This window comes from Rhinopithecus roxellana, chromosome 7, assembly GCF_007565055.1.
Source record: "Rhinopithecus roxellana isolate Shanxi Qingling chromosome 7, ASM756505v1, whole genome shotgun sequence".
In the NCBI taxonomy this organism is placed as follows: Eukaryota; Metazoa; Chordata; class Mammalia; order Primates; family Cercopithecidae; genus Rhinopithecus; species Rhinopithecus roxellana.
The window spans coordinates 48,859,944-48,869,613 of NC_044555.1; the positions used below are offsets into that span (position 1 = coordinate 48,859,944).

The window sequence follows — 9,670 nt, forward strand, 5'->3', positions numbered from 1 at the left end:
AGCCCTTTGTCAGATGAGTAGATTGCAAAAATTTTCTCCCATTCTGTAGGTTGCCTGTTCACTCTGATGGTAGTTTCTTTTGCTGTGCAGAAGCTCTTTAGTTTAATTAGATCCCATTGGTCAATTTTGGCTTTTGTTGTCGTTGCTTTTGGTGTTTTAGACATGAAGTCCTTGCCCATGCCTATGTCCTGAATGGTATTCCCTAGGTTTTCTTCTTAGGTTTTTATGGTATTAGGTCTAACATTTAAGTCTCTAATCCATCTTGAATTAATTTTCATATAAGGAGTAAGGAAAGGATCTAGTTTCAGCTTTCTACTTATAGCTAGCCAATTTTCCCAGCACCATTTATTAAATAAGAAATCCTTTCCCCATTTCTTGTTTTTGTCAGGTTTGTCAAAGATCAGATGGCTGTAGATGTGTGGTATTATTTCTGAGGACTCTGTTCTGTTCCATTGGTCTATTTAGGGTCGGAGTTAGCTCAAGCGGTTACCTCCTCATACCGGACTTTCTATCCTCAACTCAATTCTAATTAGCTGAGTCATTCACTTCATGCCTTACCTATTATAACTAGCTCTTTTCTTCAAGATTTACCAATCCCTCCTTCTACCCTAAATAGCATCCCTAAACAGCTACACAGTGTTACGACCTGTTACAGTTAAAAAGATGGAAAAGTTGTCATTCATGGTTTGGTATTCCACTAACTTTGGCCTGATGTGAGACCAGACACAAAGAATGCCTTCAGGAGCTGGCCTGCGGAGCCAAGAATCATTGGGGCCACATACAACCTAGTCTCAGCTCCAGCCAGATGAAACTACTGGATGCTATGAGGTCACATACTGCTTCCCAGACAAACCAAGGCAGGGCCCAAAACTCTGCATTACCTCCTCAAAATGGCCTCTCATCCCTAAAAAAAAAAAAGAAAAAAGAAAAAAGAAAAAAACGTTGTCCAACTTTGGGTGCAACTAGCCTCTTTTGAATCTCTCCTCAACCAACCCTTGCCCCTGTATTTCCCTGTCTTCTTATTTGATCTGTTTTCTATTCTGGTTCTCAGCTGTGTATCAACTTCTGTTAAGTACCTGCTTCTTTGCTTTGGCATGGATCAGCATAGTCTTCAGCCATCTTCCTAGGTTTACCGACAACAGGCTCGAGTTCTGCAGAACTGGTTTAAAGTGGTCAAAATAGATTTGTACTGACCAGAATTGAATTTCTTCGTCAAAAAATATTTGAACTGATCAAGACCAACTTCTGACCATTTTAAACCCATTTGGGCCATTTTATATTACTAATGCAGGAGCAAGCCACTGAGGGAATCAGGACAAATCAGGAATGAGATGAAGCAGCTTCAATCTGCTTAGAAGACCAGTGGGGGGAGAAAAAGGACCTGATGCTAAGGATCATACCATTTGTGGTGGTGGTGCTGGAGGGGGGATAAGAAAGTCCAAGAGGTAAGATCAAACTACTGTGGACCCCAGGGGAAGAGCTAAAATAAACTGATGCTCAGTAACGCAGGATCAAATCACTGGTGTGAGACAGGAGGAGGAAATATGCTGATGCTCTCCAGACAGAATCAGACCACTGAGATGCATAGATTGCTGAATGGGGATGCTTTTCTATAAGGTGCCATCAAACCACTCTGGGAAAGGGAAGGAAAAGAAGAGGAAGAAGAAGATTGTAAAGGGTCTAGTAATCTGTAAGACAGAGTCAGACCCCTGTGGAGGATTGATGAAAAGGGATGATGTTTTAAGTAGCAGGACCAAACCACTGTGAAAGAGAGGGGAGAAAAAGAAGCTGAAATTTCTTAAAGGAAACTTAAATTCTTTATAGGAAAATAAACAAAAATATGGTGTTCTGTAAAACAGAATCAAATCCTGCTTTTATATTTAATAAAGGGTGTTTATATATATTATTATTATTATTATTATCATTTACTCTGCCCTCTGATGGTTGGGTCAAACCATGTTCCCACAAAGGCTGGTGCAGTAATTCTCAGCTGCCCCTAATGGTTGCTAGGCAACAGTGTGGCAGCTGCTGGACGAACGTTGCCCTTTTGACATTAACCCCTGGGTTTCTGAAAGGGAAATAAGATGTACATAAATGAAAAAAATGGTGAACAAAGTGAGATGATAACATCAAATGCTAGGTGGGGTGGAGTGGAAGACAAATTCGCAGATCTTCAAAAATAAAAGGGAGACAGTAAAGTAATTGGTGAATGATGGCTATGTGGAAGAAGCAACACTTTGACAAAAGTACAGTCCTATAGACTTAGAAAACATCAAGTCCAGTTCTACATAAGACTTCTGAGTCCTCTTATGACATCCGTAACCAGTGGTGCTTGAATACTTTACGTGAAAAAGTAGTCATTGGAAAAAGTAGTAGTTCCTTGACAACCTACTCCATTTTCCTATAATGCCAGTCAGTTTTAAAAATTTGGAACCCCAAATTTCTTCCCTACGGATTTCACCCAGAAGTCTGAATCCTGTCTTCTAGAGCAGGGGTTGGCAAACTAGGGCTTACAGGCCATACCCAACTCACTGCCTATTTTTGTACAGAGCATGAGCTAAGAATGGTTTTTACATTTTTAAATAGTTGAAAAAATGAAAAAAAATTACATTTTGTGACATATGCAAAATTACATGAAACTGAAATTTCAGTCCATGAATAAGGTTTTGTTGGAACACAGCCATGCTCATTAATTTGCATATTATCTATGGCTGCTTTCTTGCTACCACAGCAGAGTTGAGTAGCAGTAGTTGAGTGGTAGTAGACATTACGGCCCTCAAAGCCCAAAGTATTTTACTATGTGGCCCTTTCCAGAGTAAGTTTGCTGACCACAGATCTAAAGCAACAAAATAGCAGTTTTCAACAGGACTCTGCTTAAGTAAGAATGTAATGGGGATAGTAGATATATGAAAGAGAGTTAATAGACTTCACAGAGAATCCCAAATCCTCAAAGGGAGGAAGGAGACTTGTGCCAAGTTCCTCCAAGACCTTGAATAACTTCAAGTCATTTCCCATGGACTCCAAGGGATAAGGAAGAGATTTAGCTTGTGTGGAGAGAGGGGAGTCTCTAAGAATAAAGTACAGCTGGAAGTGAAGGTTTGGGTCAGACTATTAAAGGCCTTGAGCACAAAATACATTCTCCTGGCCATCCTGAAAACAAGAGAAGAGCCACTATTGAGTTTCAGGTTGTGATAGGGTCGATTGACAGGGTAAAAGCAGGACCTGATGAAGATAATTCATGCTTCTAGATATCATTCTAGTTCTATCTTGGCTCTACACAAGTTGCACTGGTTTGAGAAATTCAGGTCATTCTGGTCACTTAAGTTCAAAACCATCTCAATACAGCTACCCTAGTCTGAACACAATCTGGTTGGAGGTCAGGCTCTTACAGTACATGAAAGATGTATGCTGGGTCAATTTCAAAGGAGTTTTGCTTTAGAAGGCATAAGAGATGTGATGAGAGCATCTTGTCACACCTTTCTCTGATTCCTACTCATTTTCAGGACCCAGCTCAACCATACCTCCCCCAGGGCTCTTGCCCTCCTCTGAACTCCTTCAGGACTTCTTTGTGCCACTCACATGGTCCTAACTTATATCCTTCCTAATACTGAGAGCATCTCTTTGTGAAAATGGCCTGTTTCCCCAGAAAAACCTTGAGACCCCAGAGGAAAAGGATTATAACTGAGACTTTTCTGTGTTCCCATGGGATCTGGCTAGTTGAGAGAGATATTTATCCAATGATTTAGTGGTCTCTCAGTGTGGGGAGGCCCCACTTAGGGAACCTCAGGCACTTGGGGAGCTCTGTCTGCTCTCATTACACACTCATCTTTCTAGACTAAGTAGGCTGTAAAGAGGTGAGGTCTAGTGATGTATCCTAGCCAGGCCTGGGCTACAATGACTACACAAAGAGCATATAGCTCTTTCTGGCCCTAGTGCCACAAAGTCCCTGGCTCTCCATCATTCCTGCTTTCATAGGCTCAGGGATGAATATCCTGGTCAGAAAGACAAAGCCCACAGTTCTGACTGCCAGGTATCCAGTCCTATTTTCCATGACCTCTGTTGATGCTGGACCCAACCTTCAGGCTGGACTCAACAGACTCAGGATGAAAATAGACCCTTGGCTGGGAAGGCTGGCTTTCCACAAAGTGCTCTTTCCCCATAATGGCCAAAGCAAATGCCGCCGGCCAGAGCTGAAAGCCAGCCAGCTGCTCCCGACCTTTGCCGGGCAGCACCAAGGAGGCCCAGAGTCAACAGTGCATGGACAGGTTAGCTATTTTATTCCTTCTCATTCCTCAGACATCAGATTTCCCTTCGGTGAATCTAAACAACCAAACAGAACTAAAGTCAGCTCTAGCCTCTAGGAAAAAGTCAAAGATCTTTGGGCCTCATTTGCTAAGAGTTAGAGATTCAGCACATCCCCCACCTCCACTCCTCTCAGCCTCTCAAGGGTGCCAAAACCCACAGGTCACCCTCTGGAGTCACTGTTGAGATTGCTTTTCTCTGTTCCCTTAGGAGAAAGGAAGGAGATGTGCAGGAATGAACTATCAGTACCCACTGTTCTTGTTGGTTCACAGGCCAAGGTGAGACTCAAAACAGAGTCCAACCAATTATTCTTCTTGAATTAAGTAGCCAGCCTTCCTTCATCATGATGGGGCAGGGCTGGGTTTCAGGAACTGACTGAGAGGAACATGGAGAGAGGAAGAGAAGGAAGGGTAAAGAAAAGGACAGTGGGAAAGACCAGGCAGAGACAAAGGGAAGAATATTTGATTGAACATACAGAAGTTTCTTCTGAAAGAGCAACTTTAGGCTAGTGAGTGCGATTAGGAAGGTGGAAAAATTTTGATGGTGGCAAAGATAGAAAATGGTACTGCCTTGGGAATAAAGTTGTCTTGTCTGTATCTATAGAAAACATTCTCCTCTCCCAGACTGGGACGAGGTGTTACTGACTTAGAAGATACCTGGGACTAGAAAGGATTGCTATCAAACAGAAAGATATCCTTCATCAGAGATAGTCAATGTCTGATTCAAACTATAAACTATCCCTTTGGTACACAGGTCCCCTCTAATAATAATCATAGACATTTCACAATAATAGTAATAAATACCTCATAATTAACCCCACCTACATGCCTGGCAATGTTCTATTCCCAAACTTGTCACCAAGGCACCCCAATGTGCCATAAGCAATTTAGAGAGGTACTGCAAGACATTTTAAATTTTTGAGGGAAATATATTAACATCTGTCAGGTGCCTTGTGAACTACTACCATTAAGCTTTTTGCACCTAATTACTCAATAACCAGAACTGTTTTATATTTCAATATTTCTTTTGGCTTAGGGATGCTGTGAAAAAAAATATGAAAACACTAAGGGCATAGTGAATGAAGAAACTTTGGGAATATTTGCTATATGGATTACATGGATTACTCATGTAATTCTCCAACATTATGAGATAGGTCTTAATATTGTTTGCATTTTGTAGATAAAGAAACTAAAGTTCCAAAAGATAAAGTAATTTGTCCAATGTACACATCTAAATGATGGCAAAGCAGAGATGAAAACACAGATATGGCAGACTCCAGGGACTGTACTCTTAAACCATTCATAATACTGCTTTCCCATAATTAGCTTTGCATACCATGCTAATTGCATATGCAGGCTGTAAAGAATGCCTTGATGGGACAAGTGATGTTTGTGTTACGGAAATAGTATTACTAGTCTAGAAATCCAAAATGTATTTGTCTATTAATCAATGCACATACTATAAAAGGTATATAATAGGGATGCCATTTAAAATTAAGAATTAAATAAATATGAAACAGAAGCTGAAATTGGGATTCCCACCAAGCTATTTCAACCATTCAACTGCTTTTGAACTAATTCCTGGGAGATCCCCCATGGCTAGTATAATATTATTCTAAATTTCAGTTTTTCTGTATCACTAAGGTTCACTTTTATTTTCTGGTGTGATAAGCAGTGCCTTCTATCTCACTGAATATAAAAGAGAAAGTATCAGCCCCAATTGTCACTGGTTTCTCTCTTATTACCCTGAGGGAATTCAGCCTGAGAACAAGGACAATATACAAAGCAGGGCAGAATCAAGAGAATCACAGAGGAAAGGTGCCAGAGTCATGACTGAACCATACTTGAAACCTGTCCAACCGCTGGACTTTTCTGTTATATGAGCCACTATTCCTCTGTTTTGTTCTGATTAGTATAAGTTGAGTTTTCTGTAATTTGCAACCAAAGCATTCTGAATAAGTTACTTTCCTAAAGCACTTAACACCATGCTTGGTATACTCAGCCATAAGAGCCCAGTTCCAATGCTGATTCCCCACTGAAGCGTGTTCTAAACCCCAAAACACAATTTATTGCTCCATTATTTGAGTACTCATGACTCGTTATATATAACTTTACTGTATAGTATATCACTGTGGGTTATTTATTTACAGATACTTCTTTACCTAATGTTTCTCCCACTATAAGGTAAAACTGCAGTGCATTATAAAATGCCTAACAAACAGGAGACCATCCATAAGTGCGTGTTGCTCTAAACTAAAATGAGACGTTAAGCATTCAATCAACATTAGTCCAGTTCTCTTTCCCCTGGTAGGCAGGATAATGCTAGATAGGTCCTATTCTTACTATAAATTCTGACAGCCCAGAGACTTGTCCCACTTTAGCCCTAGGCATGTGCAGAACAACTTCAAATGGCAATACCCAGTCTGCTCTTCCAGCATCCAACACCCTGTACCAGACCTGGCAGAAGTCAATGCAGAGGTTGCTGAGACAAACCATGGGCCACACTGAATCCAGCCCAGACAAAGAGTAGCAGTACAATCATGGCCGCCACAAAGCTGGCAATCAATCAGAGTAGCACAAGGGTATTTTAAGGAAGACCCCAAAAACATACCCATTCCATTCTCTCCTTGTGTTCCATCTGCAAGCCTGCAATTCTATCACAGGAATTTGTGTTAATTGAGGGCTTTAGCCTTCTTCAAAGCAAATTTATTTATGTACAATAATTTCCTCTTCTTCTGAACTCCCACAGTACTTAGCACATTCTTCTATTAGCATTTCACTTACTGGCTTGTGATTATTTCTATACATGTCTGTGTTGCCCACTAGACTATGAGCCCTTGAGAACAATAATTTTGTTTTCTCAGTCTCTGCATTCTGTGGGCCTACCATAGTACCGAAAACAGAATAAATGCTCAGAAAGTGTTTGTTGAAATTAATTATTGTCAACACTTAATTATTTAAAATAGTGAGGTAGATTTGATGCCAATCGATACTTGATACCTCCTCCTGCAATAGAAACATTTTGGATTTGGAGATGGTGGTCGAATACGTCGATTTGAGCCTTAGTGAATTACTTGCCAATTGTCCTTTCTCAAGGCCTGTAACCTCTTTGAACCTTAGTTTCTTCACCCTCACAATAAAGACAATTATAAACATACTTTGTGAATGTAATGTTCTGTGGAAAAGTGTATTTATAACATAACTTAATTGAAGAAGGATTTTTTCATAATTATTTTTGCCTAGGGATAAGTGAAAAATAATTTCATAATTGTTTTTGCCTAGGGATTCCTTCAGAGCTTTGCAGAGATTGCCATTTTACATGCTGGATGTTTCCTGTGGAGTTTTTTTGTGGCAATAAACCTGTTCTCCTTCCTCCATTAAATAATAAACAACTTTTATCCTTCCTTAGTCCACCTCCCAGAGCAGTGTTCAAGGTTGGCAAATGGCAATAGGAGCAATCCAGAACTGCACAGAAACCAAAAGCCTCTTAGAATCAACTCTAGAACAGTGTTCTTGCAGATAAGAGCCACACTTTAGTTAATATTAACACCAATTTATGTTTCCTGAGCACCTGCAAGCTGGGTAGTGAAAGAAGTCATCTAGGAACAGGGATGATGATGAGTAAAAGTCACCTTTGAATGCCAAACCAAGGCTGCCAAATTGAACTACTCATTGCTCTTCATACATGCCTTATGATTTTTCTACCTTTAGATCATTCCTCTTGCTGGTACAGAGGTCTGAAATGGCCTTGTACACTTTTCCTAATGTCAAGTGTTAACTATCTTTCAATGCCTGGCTCAAATTCTACCTTTATAAATTTTTCCTTATACACCAAATTCCTTCTTTCACCTACAAATTGTTTATCCTTCTTTTATGTTCTTCTCAAAGTGCTTGGCTTCTGGCAATTACTACTTTTCTATCATCTCTCTCAGTTAATGTCTCTCCAATTTATCTTCTCCTCCTAGGCACTTGTCTTCTCTTGCCTGAAACATTATAGTTACACACTAATCAGATTCCTTGCCACCAGTGTTTCATTCTTCCAGTCTATACTGCACATTATTGCCAAATACAGCTTTCTAAAATACTTACCCTACCCTGATTTAACATTTCTGATCGTAGGAGAAAAATCTAAATTCAGCAACATGATCCACCATAGTAGCTACAAAATACAGGCCTATGAACTCACTACATCAGAATCATGGTTGGGGGTGGGGGGAGGTGCAGGGATAGTTTGCTAAATACATAGATTCTCAACCAGATTCTATTTCCTGAAAATCTGTGACTTTAGAGGCATTGCAGATCAGTCAAAGATGGTAAATGTGTTTCATCTTATGGATCAATTCAAATTGACTACAAATAGCCACTTGCAGTTCTCTGTTTTGAAGGATTCTAAGTCATATCCAGGCTTATTGGGAAGAAACATTATGCCTGATTAGTAATTTCTCATGGGCATGGGAGGAACTGATAGTGGTGATCATGCAGGCATTTTTTATTCCTGCTTCAGACACAGAACAACTAGCAATTACCCAGGCAGGTAGGCAATTCTCACCTTTGTGCACTGTTTTGTTCATCTAGAATGCCTCCCTCTGCCCATGCCCTCAACTTCTGAGTTCCTAGAAAATTTCTAAGTATCATCTAAGTTCAATTTAAATATCACCTTTTCTGAGAAGTTTTTGTCGACTCTCTGCATCATTCTGTCTCTCATCTGGGTTCTGAGAACAATTTTTTTCATAAGCAGAGCTTGCCATATTTGCCACTTTAAATCCATTTATATAAAGATGAATATAAACTAATTTTCCTAAAAATACTAAATTAAGTTGTAAACCTCTGTGTATATCTGTCCTATTAGACTCCAACCTACTGAAAATAAGTGACCATACCTTATTCATCTTGTTTTCTTTAAATTCCAAGTCCCTTGCTCAGTTCCTAGTATCCACGGGGTGCTCAGTAAACATGTATTGAACTGAGAGTAGACCTCATTGTGGGGTGTGGGGAAGGAAAGGAAGAGACCTGGTAACTGCATCAAATACATCACCCTTCCCTAGAGAACCATGGAGATAGGGTCAGGTCCATGGATGCAAATGAACACTTCTGAATGAAAGAAGACAAAAAGCATTGATAAGAATACCCTGTGAAATATGTGCAAAGATGTCTCCTTTCCTACATAATGTCTTCTGGTACTTCATCAGCCTCTTATGGTTTCCCACTCTTCTCAACAGTGTTTTTTGTCTGTATCTCACAATTTGGTATATGCTTGTTTCAGACTGGTGAGCCTTACCTCCATTGTTAGATTGCTCCTATAGACCAAAAAACAGAGCTGAACATTTTCAGAGCTTCCTAGGCAAGTAGCACAGGTTTAGGCACATGTT

At 40.0% G+C, this 9,670-nt stretch overlaps 1 long non-coding RNA gene across 1 annotated transcript in view; it reads right to left on the reverse strand.

The window, feature by feature from the left end:
• LOC115898791 overlaps nt 1–1,378 on the reverse strand; it is a 427,626-nt gene extending 426,248 nt beyond the window's left edge. The window contains exon 1 of the long non-coding RNA XR_004058456.1: nt 1,077–1,378. This is a non-coding gene — a long non-coding RNA (uncharacterized LOC115898791). The remainder of the gene's footprint in view (nt 1–1,076) is intronic.
• Nucleotides 1,379–9,670: the final 8,292 nt, after the last annotated feature.